The sequence below is a fragment of the Amblyomma maculatum genome, chromosome 3 (assembly GCF_055883805.1).
Source record: "Amblyomma maculatum isolate TAMU_Amacu chromosome 3, ASM5588380v1, whole genome shotgun sequence".
Lineage (NCBI taxonomy): Eukaryota > Metazoa > Arthropoda > Arachnida > Ixodida > Ixodidae > Amblyomma > Amblyomma maculatum.
The window spans coordinates 34,979,174-34,998,428 of record NC_139346.1 but is presented as its reverse complement, the minus strand read 5'-3'; positions in this window follow the sequence as shown (position 1 = coordinate 34,998,428).

Sequence of the window (19,255 nt, the reverse complement as noted above, 5' to 3'; positions counted from 1 at the left end):
CAGCGCCATGCCCTTGAATTTTCGCTCACAAGCCTATCTTTTCTAGGGGAACCTGACTCTCACGAGAGAGTCACGGGGGCTCTTACATGGGCGCCATTGCTTTTCACCCGCATCGAAAATAAATCGCATGCGGTCGGGATGGAACCTGCGCCTTTGAGTACAACATCCGAGCGCCCAAACTAATTAACCAACGCGGCCTGGCCGACAACAGAAGTTGTGCCAATATATTTCTCGATATTTATGTTTCTTCAATTGAATGAAGACATTCAGTTCATATTCGACTTTCTTCGGCCTTATCAAATTGTACTGGTTCCTCTGTATATGAGCTGCGCTGCTGTTATTAATAATGATTTAATGGAAGTGGCTTTTAGGTCACTGAATACTCGCTACAGAGTTTCAAAATACATTTTAAATGCCGAGCTTAAGCATGTGCCGAATAATGTGCCCGGCTCTATCTTCTACGAACCTAATCTGCCAGATCACTTTATGGTGAAAGCCATGAATGGAATTTTCGTCAAGGTAAAAAAAAAAAAATTAAAATGTATCGTGTGGGTGAGGGGGATGGGGGCTAAAATATTTTTCTTTTAGGTGCGCGGAAGCAATTTGCCAATAATGACGGGAGCGAACGAAAAAGGGTTTTCGTTCCCGTGGGGAGCGACTGCATGCTTTTCCACTAACAGCAGTCCATCGAGCATGGATTTATTGATTCCCGTGGCACGTAGTACGTCTCTTTAGCGACGAGCTTGGGCGAAAATCAGATCTTGCGGCTCCTTCATGTGGGAGGGAAAGCGGCGCGTTCTTCCACCTTGACCTGCTGTGAGGCAGTAAGATGCGGGTGCGCGATCTTTGCGTGATTACTTCGAAAAAAAAAACGAAAAAAAAAAAACGCTTTTAAGTTAAAGGGTAAAAAAGTTCATTTCGGTATTCATATCTTGATGGAGTAGGTGAGCTCTCTGAAATGGTTCTGATTCCAGCGAAGCGCTCGCCAACACCTGCTTTTATCATCAAATACCGAGCTGACTGCATACATATCACTAGATATGTTTGAACAAAAGTCGGAAAAAAAGTGGCAGTGAAGGAGTATATATAGAGTTCGGCTTCTAGCCGGCAGTTCCAAGTTTCAGTTCCTCCCTTAGACGCTTTCTGTATTTTGTCAAATTGTCTCACCGTGGGAGCACTTGTACTCCAGAACAGAATCGGTACTCAGTGCGACTTGGCTGTACTACACCCTTTTTCGAAAAACTGGGCGGCGACCTAGGATGCGCCTTTGATTAAAGGGCGTTAATGGATGATATCGGCGGCTTTCTTTGTTGCCTGTCTTCGTCCATGCACATGCATCTTTTGCTGCTCGCGTAATCACTAATCTGTGCCTCTGATTATCTCGATCTTACTCGTTAGCGTGCAGTCGATAAGTTGCCAAATTTTGTGAAAAACTAAACAGCATATAGATATGAGACCCCGTTTTAATCAAGGCGCATGAAGGCGACTGCGTGGCCTAAGGGTAGCTCAACATTATGTACAGCGCGAAAAACGAAGACAGGGGAAGAAACACGTGAACAAACAAGCGCTGGTTTTTCGTTTCTTGCGCTGTAAATAATGTTGAGCGTTCACCAACTCGCCCAGTTTTCGGTTCTGCTAAGGGTAGCATATCTCATTTGGGCCCAAACGTTCCTTAGCTCACTCTCCCATTTCAAAGGTTGCTTACACATCCTGCCGACTCAGGCACGTCACGCGCCCTGGTGAGGTCACACAATCCTCAATCAGCGCATGTTGGCGGATTGGTGTCCAGGTGGTCGAGGAGCGGACGTGCCTTTCATGGGCTCCGCCAATTTCAGTTATTTTGGGCAATTCATCGGCTCGGCGTTTTTGAATTTTGTGTCGAATCGACGGAACGCATCAAGAGGACCACAGGAATACCAGTTTTTCCGAGGTGGGACTTTGTTTCCGATTTTTTAGGACTTTGTTCGGTGGACTACGTGCTGAAGCTAGGCCTAACGTGGCCTAGCGTCTCGCGGCGCCCTGGGACCGCGGCGGCCCCGTCGGGGACCCACCCCTAGCCTCGTGAAGCTGACTAAAGCTTAAAAAAATGGAAATTGTCGAAGGAACGCCGGTAGATCCGGAGGAATTTCAAGTGCCTGGCCAATGGTATACCACCAAGAAGAAGAAATATGTGCCGCTCGAGAAGACCGTGCAACAAGTTGAGAAGCAGCGAGCTGCTGAGAAGAATGCTGGAAGAAAAATGGCTGCGAAATCGGTGGAAAAGCAGCATGTTCGCCTACCCGATGGCGCCGAGAAAATCATTTTGAGGCCACGTGGCGGCCTCGTGCGTCTGCTCAAGTTTGGTAACGCAATCTTGGCTGACGCAATAATCGTGGCAGCTGGTATCCACCCAGGCGAGGCCGGGGAGGACGTCATCTCGACGAATATTAAGCAGCACTCGATCCTCGTGGCAACTACAAGCGCCGAAAGGAAGAGACGCTACGCGAGCCTAACCCACCTCGTGTTCGAGGGGGAGAAGATTGAATTGACTGCCTACGTGGCGACGCCGGAAGATTGCGGCAAGGGCGTGGTACATGACGTGCCACTTACTTATACTGACGAGATCATCATGGAGAGGCTGAGAATCCACGGCAACCCGCCAGTTTTGGGTGTGCGGAGACTCGGCAAAAATTCCAGAACTGTACTAATTCTCTTTGAAGGGAGAGAAGTACCACGATGGGTTCGCCTGACTCCGATGGCGCAGCGGTGTCAACTTTACCGCAAAAAATATGAGGTTTGCAATGCCTGCGGAAGACTCGGTCACAGGGAGGACGTCTGTCCGGACCCGAGCAACCTCAAGTGCAGAAGCTGCGGAATGGAGAGGCCACCGCAAGGTCACCAGTGCGAGACAAAATGCCAGCTATGCGGCAAGGGCCACCTGCTTGGTGACCGAAAATGTAAGGAAATGTTCAGGACTCCGTACGAGGTGAAGAAGAAGCAATGGGAGCGAAAAGTCAAGGATAAGCCAGCGCACGACAACAGAGGGCGACCGAAAGTCAAGCAAGAAGGAGGAGGAGACTTCCGCGTTAGAGAAGACTCCTTCCCAAGTTTGGAATCCACCGCTAACGAGACGCCACCGCAGCAGCGAGGGCGTTCCAGTTCTCGCTCCATGGGACGCTCCAGGTCTGGGTCCAGGAGACGGTCGAGTTCGAGGGACGCGGCCAACCCATGGACCAAGCGGAACGCCAGCGGAGACCAGAAAAATGTAAGCTTCAACAGCGGGGCCTCCCAGGCTAAACCTAGGAAAGATAAGAAAGGCGACGAAGTCGAAATTCTTAAAAAAGAAATTGAGGAGCTTAAGGGGGTGATTAAAAAGCTAACGCAAAATCAAAATTTGAAACAGCATGCGGAAAAGCAAGGACCTCCCACTCCCGCGAAGCAGCTGCCACCTGCTCAGCCAGTCGCCCCGCCACAAGCGGCGCCACCGGCGAAAGGGGATGAGCAAATGGCGACTGAGGCGTCTCGCCCGCCCCCGGTGAAGCGCAAAATTAATGAAACCGACCCGTTCCAAGCCCTCGAAAATAGGCTTGACGAAAAATTGAATTCATTCATGAGCCAAATGACCCAATTCATGAACCAAATTCAGAGCCAGGTACAGGCACTTGCAGGGGAAGTGCAAAGAGTTCGAACTGAACTCGTAGCCTTCAACACGTGGCAGCAGAATGTCGAGCAAACGCTAACCCAGCTGCAAAATGGCCAGGCGCGTAAATGAAAACCAAATTTGGCAGTGGAACTGTCGCGGCTTCCAGCGCAAGAGAGCGCTACTGCAGCAATACCTTCCACTGATAACTGAGACCCCCCTCGCAATCGCCCTTCAGGAAACAGGGAAGGGAGCCAAACTAATGGGATACCAGGTGTTCAACAGCGATAGAGGCGTGAAATCGACGGTGGCGACCTTTGTCAAGCGCAATGTAGCGGTGATAGAACACGATTTGAATTCGAGAGATGTCGAGAACGTATTTCTCGAGATATTAACGGGACGAAAGAAGGATCCCAGTCTATTCCTTCTTAACCTTTATAGCTCACCCAAGCAAAAGAAAATTAGATTTAGGGCCCTTATGCGCAAAGCTATCAAGGCGGCCGGGAATAATCCCTTGCTGATTGTTGGTGACTTTAACGCCAGACATCAAGAATGGGGCTATGCTTTACAGGACACCAAAGGTAGGCAGCTATGGGAGGACACGCACGAGCTAGGTCTCACCCTCCATACGGATCCCGATCATCCAACAAGGACGGGTAACAGCGTATGTGCGGACACATCCCCAGACCTGACATTTTCAAAAAACTTACAGGGTTTAGACTGGCAAAATTCTGAGCAAAATTTTGGCAGTGACCATTTCATTATCGTTTCGGTCCTCAAAGAGGGTGTCAAGACGCACAGGGCGTGCCAACCGGCCGTTACAGAATGGGATCAATTTAGAGAAATCAGGGCAACCGCGCAATTAGAACGAATTGAGAACATTGAGGAATGGACGGAGGCACTCAAACGCCACGTTGGTGAGGCGACAAAGACGCTGGTAGGAGACGACGCTCCTGGTATAGCAGATAGCCGACTGCTCCACATGTGGGACGCTAAACAAAGCATGGAACGCAGGCTGAAGAAACAAAAGTGGAACAAGAATCTTAGAAGACGAATCGCGAGGCATAACAAGGAAATTGAAAGCTGCGCGATCAAATTGTGCGAACAAAACTGGCTCAGCAGATGCGACGAAATGGAGGGAGGCATGAATCTCTCCAAAACGTGGGGCATGCTCCGGCATCTGCTGGACCCAACAAATTCAAAAACTCAATCGGGAATAAGATTGGCAAAAGTCAGGCACACCTTTGAAGGTGACGATGCGGCGTTTATGAATAAGTTAGTAAAAACGTACGTTGCAGACAACCAGCGTTCCCCACTCCCGAGCTACGGTGGCACGCCCAATGAGGCTCTTGACGCCCCCATCACGGAGGCAGGGGTAAGGGCGGAAATTGTAAGACTAAAAACTAAATCAGCCCCGGGCCCCGATGGGATCACCAATAAAATGCTAAGGAATCTAGACGATGACTCTATTAGTCTACTAACGGAATTCATTGGAAAAGTTTGGGAAACGAGCCAGTTGACAGATCAGTGGAAAACGGCAAACATAATACTAATACGCAAACCGGGAAAACCCCCGCAATTGGAAAATTTGAGACCAATTTCCCTAACCTCATGCGTAGGGAAGTTGCTGGAGCACGTAATACAGACGAGATTAACGTGCTTCATGGAGCAAAACAACCTGTGGCCGCATGAAATGGTCGGTTTCCGACCACACTTGTGCACGCAGGATGTAATGCTCCGACTAAAGCATGATATCATAGACTCGCGATCGAGAGACGCCAAAGTGATCCTGGGCCTAGACCTCACCAAGGCCTTCGACAATGTCACGCACGAGGCTATTCTCGAAGGGCTCGAAGTGCTCGGAGTAGGGGAGAGAACGTACAACTACATAAAAGACTTCTTATCGGGCAGAAAAGCCTGCATGATATTTCAAAATTTAGAATCTCCTACGATAGAGTTAGGAAGCAAAGGCACACCGCAGGGCTCAGTGCTATCGCCTTTTCTATTCAACGTGGCAATGAGAGGCCTCCCGGGTAAACTTAACCAAATCAAGGGGCTAAATTTTAGCATGTATGCGGACGATATTAACCTCTGGATTAACCAGGGGAGCGATGCGAGTACGGAGGAACGCCTGCAAGCAGCGACCGACATCATTGTCGATTACGCGGCTAAAAGGGGACTTTCGTGCTCCCCGCATAAATCTGAGTTGTTCGTTTATAACCCAAAGTACCTCCGCTGCAAGAATAGCGGGGAGTTTCATATTCAGGTGGAGGGCAAACCGGTGCCAAAAGTAGATCAGATCAGGATTTTGGGGATGGTCATTCAATCCCACGGTCACAACGGAGAGGTCCTGAGAAAATTAGAAAGTTACGCGATGCAAACCCTCGGGCTCTTGAGGAGGGTCGCCACTAAAGGAAGAGGCCTCAAGGAGAGAAATTTACTAAAACTAATCCAGGCATACGTAATAAGCAGAATCAGTTACGCCACGCCCTACCTGGACATCAAGGCCGGCGAAAAAGAGAAGTTAGACTGCCTGATTCGAAGATGCGTTAAGAAGGCGCTAGGACTGCCCATGGGTACCTCGAGCGAACGGCTGCTCGAACTCGGGGTGCATAACACGTGGGCAGAATTGGCGGAGGCAGTGCGAGTCTCCCAATTAGAGAGGCTAAGCACGACCGAGACGGGCAGGGTAATCCTTGCAAAAGTAAGCCTTAACCCAGACAGGGGAGTTCAAAAAAAAGTCACAATTAATAGTGAAATCAGGAATGCCTTGGTAGTCCCCCCCTTCCCTAGGAATATGCATCCAGAATTTAATGTCGAAAGAAGGGCCAAACGAGCTGAAGCTCTAGAGCGACGGTTCAAGAACATGGGAACAAAGGAAGTAGTCTATGTTGATGCGGCAAGTGGCAGAACAGGTGCGGCGGTAGCTTCGGTAGTCGATGGCCGAGGGGCACCGGTATCCGCGGCAGCCATCAGAGGCCGCAACATAGAGACTGCGGAGGAAGTTGCGATAGCGCTAGCTTGCGTAGGAACAGAAGCCAAGTTCATAATTAGCGACAGCAAAACTGCCATTCAAAATTTTGGGAAGGGGAGGATATCACCGGAGGCGGCCAAAATCCTCACCCAAAGAACAATAAATAGGAAAATTCAGTTAATTTGGACACCCGCTCACGCTGCCGTCCCTGGTAACGAGGCGGCTCACGAGCTAGCCCGAGCTCTCTACTTCCGGGTAGCCGTCGAGCCCCCCGAACACTGGGCATACGACGAGCGTCTGCAAAATTATGGGGAAATCATCGACCATTATAAATTGGGACGTAGACTGGTACCCCCGCCAGATGTTAGGCTAAATAATAGAGAAGCTGTCGCGTGGAGGCGGCTACAAACTAATACGTTCATGAACCCGGTCTGGGCGTTTCACGCGCTACCAGACTTTAGGGACAATGATCTCTGCAAACACTGTGGGGCGAGAGGGACCCTCGACCACATAATTTGGGAGTGCCCACAATCTCCAGGGATAGGGCAAAATATTACAAGTAGAGAAGCCTGGGATACCCTGCTGCGAAGCGCGGACCCTGCGATCCAGCACCGCACCGTCCATCTGGCGGAAGAGGCCGCAAGAAGCCAAGGGCTACCTGCCAGCCTCTAATCCGCGGGCGCACGACTCCCCGTTTCCGATGGAAATAAAAGTTGTACAACCAACCAACCAATCAGCGCATGTTGAAGATCCCCAGGTGGTCGAAATTAGCCCTCCTCTACGGCTCCCCTTTCTCGCTTTACCCCATTTTTACTCCCACCTTCATCCTTTCCCTTACGGCGCGGTTCAGGTGTCCACAGAGCAAGTGTGACAGATATTGCGCCTTTCCCTTCCTGTGAACCAATTTATATATTACCCGACCCTGGTAAATGCCACCTGCCAGAGGCATGTCCGTGATTTTGCTGACGTCGTATTTTCAGGAGAAAGGTGTTTTTTCATAATGTCGCGTTAAACGCAACTATCAGACAAGTGCCTGCATGCTTGGTTTGCGTGGCAGGACCACAGTGCCAACTTACATGTACGTTATATGAGCCACGCAAGCTTTTGAGACATATATATGCTGCACTGTAATCAACATTCCAGCGAGAGCAACACTGACTACTGAAGCGACATTTTTCCTCTGTGCCACGAGTTCTGATTTAGATTTTTTAGAATGCCGAAGTTTCGACGCCAAACATCAATGACGATTTCTCGATTTCTTCGCCTAGGAATCCACTAGCCAGATTATGTGATGAACATTATCGTACGTCATATTTTGATTCGAATGGTGTAATGGAAGAGAATGACTCAAGTCTCATATCGTACTTTGTGTCGTTTATGTCACTTTTTTTCCGCTCAAGCCTCGCCAAATAAACGCGGAAGCAGTGGATAGCTATGCGATGAGAAAGAATTAAACTTCAAAATATAAAAAGACGCACAATAAACTGGGCATGAAAACAAAAAGAGCTACATCAACATACTACAAACTAAATTCATTAGCTATGCCGGCAATTTCAGAGGCATGCGATATAGACATTCGAGAAAGCAGTTAACAAAAATGATCAAAAAGTTAATTTTCAAAAACCCGCCTTCTGCCAGTGATATATATATATATATATATATATATATATATATATATATATATATATATATATATATCTTAGAATTGCTCAGCAAACAATTTCTTACAGTTGGTTCTTTAGATGTCATTCTGGACATACTCCGTGAAACTAATACCCCTTACAACTGTACAACTTGTAACTTATACCCCTTATACTTATACTCCTTACAACTGAGAAGACAGTTGTCTTCTTGTTCCCAAAGAACCAAAGTAAAGTGTAGGTCATAATTATATGAAATTAAAGTAGTTTTGCCTGTGGCTCCGGCAATATCAAGCCAAAAACGTCCAAAATGGTAAGTGGTACAGCCGTGGTTCCATTGAGGCACATCTGCAACCTTGCTATGATAACATGGTGAATGAATGAATGAAAAACCCTGCGCTGGAGTAAAGGAATGAAGGGATTAAAAAGGGGAAAAGAGAGAAAGGGTGTGGAACACAGTCAGTTGCTCTAAAGTGACAAAAACAAAAACAAGCCTTGAGAGCAGTCGACAGCTGCGGCCACGGTCCAAGGAACTTATCCCCTGTGGTGATCGAAGTAGTTCAATGTGTTACGGCTCGTGCACGTGCACGAGGCCACGGACACCGGTCAGTGACTCATGGACACTGCTGACCGCACCATACCGGCGTCGAGTGGCCCAACTTAGGCATGCTCATATTTGGTATTACGGGACGAAAATCGCCATATATGGACAGCCACAGACTATTCCCGACCTGTAAAAGGTCGAAAGGGCAAAAGCCGCAGGGATGCTAACGGAGGCAGCCGGTGGCCGTGGAAACCGGTCAACCCGTGAGAAGGAGGCACAATAATGGAGCGAAATGGCTTAAAAACAGGAGGCGAATGGGAGAGCGGGGACAGGATTGCAGGCAGCGGACGAAACGGTCGAACAGAAGACGAGCAAGGCAGAAGACTGGGGCATGCGCCCCAACCTGCTAGCCCGGGGTCTAGCCGCCGTTCAAGTTCGGCTTCTGTAATCCTGCCTCCACGCCTGGCAGCTCACCCCTCGCCAGTTGGAAACAAGTAAGCAGCGGCAGCCCTCGGCATTCCACCACCTGGCCGTGACGAACACCCAGCCCTTCTTCGGAGCCCGTGCCGCACCGCGCAACGACGCAGCCCAGTGAGCCGAAGCGAAGCTGAGCGAGTTGTTTTAATTAAATATGTTTAAAATTATATCTCGAGTCGGTGCCTCTATCTTCTCATGCCCAGTGTCGACCCAGGACCACTTTAAGTAACTCCAGTCATCACATTGATGACAGAATTGGGGTCCACACTTAAATCTTTGGGCAAGCTGGACTGTACCCCCAGTGAGAGGAGCTTGAGGCCTTGCAATTGATTAAAAATGGAAGGAACCCAGTCAAGTGCACAGCCCTTTGGGGCAAGCGTATTTGCTTTAGTTAGCGTGGTAAATTCACTGGTGACGATAACAAGTAATAAAGATGGGCGGTTTCACTGAAGAACAGCTGACGGCGAAATGTCGAATGTCGGGAGCAGCACGCGATTTTGCCTGTAGAGATGATGGAGTTAGGAACGCAAAAACATTTGCTGAATTTAAGACACTGGTGTTCAAATACTTTGACAGGGATCCTCCCAGTGTAAAGCTCCAGTGGTTTCTCGACGCTAGACAGAAGCCGAGAGAAGACGCACGCGCGTTTGCTCTTCGCTTCCTTGGTAATGACACTCTAGCGCGACAGCCAGGTCCTAATAGTGCTAAGCAAAAGCACGCCAAGGAGCTTATGCTTGAGCATATGAAGCGTTAGTTTATCACCGGGCTGAGGAATCCAGTGCGCAGGTTTGTCCTATCGAATGCGCAAGCTACATTTGAAGGGGCTATTGAGGCAGCCGTAGACGAAGAGCGCAACGAGTTGTTGGTCTCCAGTGAGAAAAAAGTGAGGTTTGTAACAACGCAAAAAGGCTTAAACGCAGACGCAAGTGTAACCCTGCTAGCCGATAGTCTAGACGTTCTAGACTGACTGGAGGCGCTTCTTGCAGAAGGATTAAGATCAAACAAGAGAGCTAGCAATTTTCGGAATCGCGAAAGGCAGATTCGCTGCTGTGGTTATCGCGGTTACGGGCACGTCGCTAGAAACTGCCCCAGGATAAGCCGCGAGTTTGATCGGACTAATGATCAGCAGCTTACTTTGACGGGGGCGGAACAAAAATCCAATCTCCCAAAAAATGCGTAGAGTCCCCCGCAGCTGAGCCGTTTGCGGGGAAGAGCCTGAATAGTGCTATTGTAAGCGTGTTCGGAGAGTCCGGCCTAATTGCCAAATTTGTGGTGAATGGGGTCACCTGCCATCTGTTCACCGACTGTGGCTCCAGGATAATGCTCATAAAGCACAACGTTTTCGATGTGCTGACGAGGATGGGAGATAGGCAGGTGCATGAAGTCGATAGTATCCTTATGTAAGGTTTGTGGGGATCCCAGGTGCGGATCTCGGAACTGGAGGCCCGTACCTTTTCCGATTTACAATCGGAAGCGAGAGCTTTGACCATTCCAGCTACATTTGTTCTGAAGCTGTGCCGATACCGAATCAGATAGCGGGTCTCGTAGGTCAAGACATGATGCGGCAACATGGCATCGATCTCATACTAAGCCAGAACTGCCTTTCCTGCCGTGGGCATTTGATGCCACTAGAATACTGAGAGGCTGAGTATGTTGCACGGGTAGACTATACGCAGCAGCCAGCGGAAGACTCGAGATAACACGAGGAAGTTAGTGTTCGGACAATAAGAGAAACAGTGGTGCTGCCTCGGTCAGAGATATGTGTGGGCGCGATTTCGCCTCACATTGATGAAGGACAAATAGGAGTGCTTGAACCTATAGAAGGGCTCACACTGAGTGTGAGTGGCTGTGTTGCCACTGCAGGGTTAAAGAACAGTGTTCCTGTCCGCTTGTATAACTACTCGCACGAAGAGCCACGCCTGCCGAAAAAACAAAACAAAAAAAGAAAAACGTTGCGACTTTTACTACGACTGATGTGAATGAGACGGATGGCGCAGTTTGCTCCACAAGGCTCTCGTCAGTAAAGGGAAAGGTAGAGAAGCGATCCTCCATTTTGACCTCTCTCATAATAAGAGCCAAGAGCGAGGTGAGTATCCTACATCGTTACTCCGATGTATTCGCAGCATCAAGGCTAGACTTGGGAAAAAGCGGAGTGATTAAGTGCTATTGCGTTTCGCCACCGACAAGTGCGATAGCCGACGCGGCCGCAGCGTAGCATCAGTCAAAGCTGCGAGCATTTCGGTCATTTCAACGCAGTGCAATCGGTCGCCCAACGCTTCCTCCCGCGGGCATGATCAACGCTGGACGTTTTCCACGCACCGCTTCCCGTAGAAGCCGATTTTGACTTGTTTGACGTTCCGCAGAGCGATGCAGTCGGGAGCTATTTTTCCCTTCCCGCAGAGCCGAGTAGCCAATCGGAGCCGACCACAGACCGTGACGTCAGTCCAAGTTCAATGACTCCCGGTGGCGGCTGCGCGAGCGAAGGGAGCATCGCTGGTGTCACTTGAGTAGCCCGCTCAAATGTTCACGAGAAAAGCACGCGCTTTCCCTTCTCTGTTGTCACGTGATTACCCGTTCTCGCTCCGATCGCCTTCGCCGTCTCTACATATCACAACAAACGCAGCAGGAAAACGGGCGTAGTGTGAGCGTCCTTCCGAGGAGCTGCGATGCAGCGGCGCCGTGAGCGTTACGCCACTGCGGGAAGTTTCGCGCTAGTCTGAGCCGGGCTTTACACTTGCCGTAATGTGTGTGTGTGTGTGTGTGTGTGTGTGTGTGTGCGTGTGTGTGCAAACGCTGGCCATAGCCCGGCGCTCGAGGTAGAGAGCGTCGCCCTCGCCCGTTAGCAGGAGGTGGAGGCGTTTCTGTCGCGACACTGAGACTGAGTCATCACAGCTTGCTCGAACACGAAAACCAGAAGTGCCAAAGGGTATTCTTGCGTTGGAAGCTGAAGATGACGAGCTTTCGGAATGCCTTGAGATCATTGAACCTCACGAGAAAGAAAAACGTCAAGAGAAAGAGGAGCATGAAAGGCTAGAGCGCGAGGAAAAAGAAAAGTGCTTTGACCGCGTAACGCAACTGAGGCTGCTGGAGATTTCAGCAGATCGAATGAGCTTGGAAAGGCTCAAAGCTTTCAATTCCATTCAGTGTAACGGTTTGAAACCGCCAGACAGTCTGCAACCGTTCCTCATTGCCGAGAATGTGGCCGAGTATTTGGCAGACTTTGAGACTGTCTGCAGAAATAAACGCTTCGAGTGAGATAGTTGGGCACAGAAATCGGCAGCTCTCTCTCCGCTGAAGTGTCGGAAGAAATCAAGCACTTGATTGGCGACCGCTTGAAAATTACAATGAATTGAAAGAGTCGTAGCTAATACGGTATCAGCTGTCGCCTCTAGATCTTCGGAAGGGGTATGAGCGTGAGAAAAACTGTACCAAGTCGTACTTTGATTTTGCTTATCAGTTGAAGCCGCTGTAAGCGAATGAGTAGACAGTGCGGACGTTCTGGAGCAAATCGAACTTGCACCGGAGTGTGAGACACAGCTTGGGGAAGCGGCCGAGCAACGAGACCGCAGTAGCGAGGCGACCGAGCCTCGAATAGAAGAGTATCGGGTTACCTTGGTCGAGCCACTGGCAGCTGAAAGCGCCGGCTCCATCTGCGAGAAATCCGCAGGGACGCCGTCCAGCCAGGCGAACTGCACGCCGACCCAAGCAGCTGTAGCTGGTCTGCATGGTTCTGTAAAATGAGTGTGAGGAACTGGCAGTAACTGAGCCGCCTCTCGAGTCAAAAGCAGAAGCTTGTGTAGGGCGTGGCGGAGATGGAAACGAGCTATGATATGACAAAATTGCGGTTTCCAGAATCAGCTGTGCGGTAGAGCTGGTCATGCAGAAAAATAAAGTGCCGATGAGATCAGCCAGGGCAGACGCACGATGAGTGCGCGTCCGCTGTAGAAGGCCACACTTGCGAAGGCGACAGCTATAGCAACCAGAGCGGCATCAGCATCGTTCGTGCCCTGACACCACGCCGGGTTGTATCAACACCACCTGTTGTATTCGCGAAAGCAACAACTCCAGTGCGAACGCATACGTGGTACACATTTCCCTCCCGCAATCCGAAGCGCCCCAGTTGTCGAAAGAGCTTGATCGTGCGCCGGTTAGCGCTGAGCGATGCGGTTCACCGGAGGACCAGGGTAACGTGAGTGGCGAGCCGCGAGAGGAAACGCCTAGCTTGAGGGCTGGCATGAGTGGTAGTTTTTTTCCCCTTTGATATTTATTGCCTCAAGGCATCAGTAGGGTATGAGATTAAGAGTGAGCTAGTGATTAAATGAATGGAAAAAGGTTGGCTGATTTTATGAAGTCCAAGAGTGAGCGATGATGTGGTCCCTGCGTCCAAGCGAGATACGAGGCAGGATTGCTTGCTGAAAGGCCAGCTATCGTCAAGTGTCGGATTCGTGTTAGTTTCAAAGCTGGGCAGACCCACAGCAAATGGTGAATGTCGGCTTCAACATTTTCGTCTTTAGATATCGGACACTCTGATGGAGATATAAGTATCGGAAGTGAGACTACGTCCGAGTGACAGCTGGTGTGAGGGCAACCCCGACCCGGATCCTCCTAAGCGCAACCTCCTCTGCACGGGTGAGACCGCGAGGGAGGGATACCGCATATGGAGGGATAAAAGTACCTGTGTGGCGCCGGAGGTGTTCCTTTCGTGATAAAAGGAGTGTAGCGTCGTCCACATCAAGGAGCCGTGGTAATGACGAGTCTTGCGTCACGAGGCGCGTCGCTAAATCTGCTTGACTTTGGGAAGGCAGAAGGTCTCGTGGGACCCACTCAATAAGTACTGACTGCGGGATGCGCTCCGCAAGCTGGTGAATATCTTGACAAATGTTTGGACAACGGCTGATACGTCGGAGCAAACGTACCGCTTGAAGTGCGTCAGTGCAGATGACAACTTACGCACTTCAAGATTTGACTGAAAATGAGTCATGTGCTGCTGGCCGCGGTGCAGACGCGGCGCCGCCCTTTCACCACTCAGACGACGCAGGTGCCATGCTCGCTCCGGTTGCCGCTAGCTTGCAGGAGCTGGCGCTGAAAGAAAACAGAAAGCTGGCATTCAAGTCCATGCCGCCGGAAAAAGCGGAAAGGCAGACGAGAGAAACAATGGATGAAGTTGAAGCTATCGCGAAAAAGAAAACGGCTATCCCAACGGCGGAAATGCGCCCGTGCCGAAAAAAAGAACGACTGGTGCGCAAAACGTAAGAGGGACAGATCATTCAGCAAAGCTAGTGACTCAAATCATCCTCATGTGTTTCTTCGCACAGAAAAAAAAAGAGTAAGAATGTTCCGGGAAACGGACAGCCGGAGCTTCAGTGAAAATTGTGGTCTCAATGGTAACACCGATGGTATAATTAAGTTGGAGTCCCTAATGTGAGAATAAGCCTCAAAGTTTTCACTTGTTGGTATTTTTCTTCCTGATACAGGATTTTGAACGTATTGTATTATCTTTGTTTGAAAGTAATGTTCTTTTGAAGTGCAATTTACAAATTTGTGGACGCGTTCCAAGTGCTGCTGAGCTACCATTTTGATAGATGGGTGTATAAAACGGAAAGAGTCTGGCATAACTTAGTAGAGTTTGTGCCGTGCTTGCTGGCTGACCGGTTGAGTTTTCAGCGTAATTGTGACGTTGGGTACGACGAAAAACTCTCCGGAAGACATTTTGCAGAGTGCTTTGGGAAACGGAACGTGCGAAGGAAGCCTTCTGGCTGTCTGGGCTCAAAATAAGCAGTGTGGGACGACCCCGGCTAGCAGCATCACAGCAGTCCCTCTGGACAGCGGATGCAGTCCCCTGCCCTACGAGATCTCCCTCCCCCGGCGGTGCAGTCTGTTACGTTTCGCCACCGACAAGTGCGACAGCCGACGCGGCCACAGCGTAGCATCAGTCGAAGCAGCGAGCATTTCGGCCATTTCAGCGCCGTGCAATCGGCCTCCCAACGCTTCCTCCTGCGGGCATGATCCGGAGTGCTGAATTACACGTGCCGTAATGTGTGTGCGTGCGTGTGTGTGCGTGCGTGTGTGTGCAAACGCTGGCCTAGCCCGGTGCTTGAGGAATACAGCGCCGCCCTCGCCCGTCAGCAGGATGGGGAGGAGTTTCTATCGCGACACTGAGACTGAGTCATCACTGCTTGCTCGGACATGAATTCTCCCTTTCCATCTGAACTGAGACTACTACGTATAGACTTGGGAGACAGACACCAGCTTTGTGAGCGTGTCAGTTTTTTCTTCGGGCCAGATTCTCTACCGGTTCCTAAGTGATGTTAAATTAAACGTTGTTCTGGTTGTCGACGCCTCGTCTTTGCTGGGACCGCTGAGGCCTTTCGCGGAGCCGCCAGGCCAACGCTACCGATGGGGCTGCGACTCGCCGCCAGTGTACCAACGGACCTATAGAATTTCTTATTCACAAAGTGAGGAAATGAATAGGCATGTCGAGGAGTTGATCGGGAAAGGAATTGTTGAGCGCTCCAAATTTCCGTGGGGAGCGCCGACGCTTCTAGCTGAGAACAGCACTTTAAGCAAACTTCATGCATGATGTGCTTGCAATGGATTGGTTGTTAATGCAAAAAAAAAAAAAAAAAAAAAAAAACTAAGGTAATTGTCTTTCGAGCTACAAGCAAAATAATCGTATCAAACAGTTATCTTCACATAAACCAACAGCCTATTGAAATCGTCACCGAATATCGAACTCTTGGAGGAATTTTCTCAGAGTACATGCTGCGGGATGATCATACAAATCCCGTCATAACGAGCTTAGTTCGCATTAAAGAATTATTGTATAGAAATCGGGATTGATTTCCGTTTAGCACAAGACTGCTCATCTATCATACATTGTTTTTATCACACGTAAACTACTGTTTTTTAGTGTGGGGCAAGACAACATCAACAAACATTAGAAAAGTTTCAGTAGTGCAAAATAGGGTAATCCGGATTATTACAAATTCCAAACCAGACTGTTCCGCAGATAGTTTGCTCAGGAAATTGAGACTAATTAACATGGAGAACCTCTATAACAATCGCCTTTGTAAAAATGCTAAGAGAGGAAAAGAAACAGAACGTTAAACCTATCACTGATCTAGCAAACTTACGAAGAAACAGGCATTTCTATACAACTAGGCATCCTGAGCTCTGGGTAGTGCAGCGCAGCCCAACTAACTATGGCGACCAAACGATACGACAGACAGTACAAAATTTATTAAATTATTTATACCAGAAAGACGTTGACTTGATGAATGTTCCAAAACCAGTGTTCAGAGGTTTATTCCTTCAGTAAACATTTCTGTAATTGTTCATTGTCGTGATATATGTGCACTGTACTTCACAATGTTTCTTTTTTTCTCTCTTTTTCTCAGATATCGTTTGTCTTTTTATTGTTGTATTATGCTTTCAAACGACAGGGTATTGTTGAGCGTGAATGTATGCTGTTTGCTTGGGGGTTTCATGCAGGTTATAGTTATTTCTGATTGCTTTAGTATTGTATAGATTTATCACTGTATGATTTTTGTATGGATGATCTGTACGGACACGTTTTTTATGCGCTCTGCGCCTGTCTGTGTGAAAACGGGGGTTGAGAGCTTTTCAAGCTGCGGTCCAGGAGGTTTTTTTTTTCATCTCCACATGTTGTGGAAAAACATGAAATAAACAGTATCTATCATAAACCCGACGGTTCATTTCGATTGGTAATAGATTACCGGTGATTGAATTCCGTCTGCTAGGGTCAACCAAATATTTTACGGTTGTTGACCTTGCATCGGGGTTTTGGCAGATCGAAATGGATCCGAAGGATGTCGAGAAAACCGCATTTAACACCCATCTGGCCATTATCAGGGGAGACGCATGCCATTGGGACTTTTTAACAGCCCTGCCGTCTGGCAGAGAACCGCGGACGTAATCTTGGTTGGTATGCTGGTAAAGAGGTGCTTCGTCCACGTGGACGATATCATTTATATTAGCACATTTGGTGAGCACTTAGAGGCAGTCGAGGAGGTGCTGATTAGAACTTCTCCAGCAGCAAGTCAGATACCCTGGACATATTGTTTCTGTGGACGGAGTAAAATCCGAACCAGGTAAACTAAGTAGCGTCCGTGACTTCCCTAGGCCAACCGGAGTTCAATGTGTGCGCGAGTTTCTCGGTTTAGTCGGATATTACAGAAGGTATGTTCGAGACTTTGTCCGAATCGCGAAGCCATTGACTGCATTAACTACAAAAAACACGGAGTTCCTACGGTCGGACGAGACACGGACGGCGTTCGAGGATCTAAAAGAAAAACTAGTAACGGCCCCTTTGCTGAAATACCATGACTTTAGCGATCGACGCCTTCAAGCTCGCCGCAAGTGCGGTGCTATCTCAGAACTTTGATGGCAGGGAGCACCCAGTTGCGTTCGCAAGCCGACAATTATTCAGCCCAGCCGAGCAGCGTTACAGTGCCACTGAGCGCGAGTGTCTTGCGGTAGTTCGGGCCGTGCGGCACTTCGGTTCTATCTCTACGGCCGCACGTTCATGCTAGTGACCGACTCGTAGCCCCTTAAGTGGCTGTTAAATGTCCCAATCTCGAGCCTCGCGCGGTGGAACCTGCAGCTTCAGGAATACGATTTTGAGATAGAACACAAACCAGGCAAGGCGCATACTAACGCGGATGCGTTAAGCAGAAATTTGGTTCTCACCATCAATGAGATTTTTCTGGCCATAGACATAATCTCCGCACTGAACAGCAAAATGACAAAGCACCGGAGAAATTATTTCGCACTGCTTCGGGGGATATCAAACAGGACAGTGCTTATTTGGTGGACAACCAAGGGACACTACGAAAGCGCACATGGCCTACTCGGTCAGGAAAAAAAGGCTGTGCCAAAGTCATATTGAGGGCTTTTATGATGCTCCGTACGCGGGCCTCTGTGGAGCAGCAACGACACAGAGAAGGTTGGAGCGCTACTACTATTGGCAAGGCATGCGTTCTGACGTGCGAGACTACTGCGCAAAGTGTCAGTCTTGCCAAGAAAGACCCCGAAAAACCGCAGGCCAGTTCCCCTTCAGGAATTGAGGGTTTCGACGCCTTTTGAAAGGGTGGCAATAGTTATCAGAGGTCCACTTGCAACGACGACGACAGGAAACAAATATGTACTGGTGTGTGTGGATCACTTGACGAAATACGCTGAAATAATGGCACTGCCTTACCAAAAAGCAGAAACCGTGGCGCGCCTTTGTAGAAGCGGTCGTTTTACGGCATTCCAAGGCAGCTGTTAACGGATCAAGGGTCAAACTTTCTCTCGAGATTGATGAAAGATATTTATCGGCTTCTTGGGATTGACAAAAGGCAGACAACCCCTTACCACCCGGCTTGTAACGGTGCTATGGAGAGGCCTAACCAAACCGCAAGCCAACTGTTCACCCACTATATGTTTTGCGAGATCAACGTGACTGGGATTGGATACCGTTTGCTGTCTTCGTGTATACCCTACTGAAAAAGCAGAAGTTCTACGGGGCAATAACCTCACACAATCTCATCAAATCGCATATACTCTGATACGGTGCACATCATTATTATAAAATATATCCCATAATTTATGATAATGTGCAAGAAACTATGAGACCCTATGCAATTATATGCGACTTGTACGTGACTTCTTATGTGAATTGCATGAGAGTGTGCGAGAAAATGTGAGGTTATTGCCTCATACAATTTTTTCAGTAGGGTAACACGGCGGTACATGAGAGCTCCGGTGACTCGCCTTTCTACCTTTTATTTGGTCACGACCCAGCCACGCCAAATGCGGTGGTTGACGGAAAGCGACGGATGCCATACGGGTCGCTGGAGGATTATCGAGCAGAACTGACATCTAGATTGCTGGTGGCCCATGACGTGACAGCTAAATCATTACGGGAAGCAGCCGACAGGAGGAAAAGGCAGTACGACACTAGAGCTAGGGCAGGTCCATTCAGGTTGGGAGACCGCGCA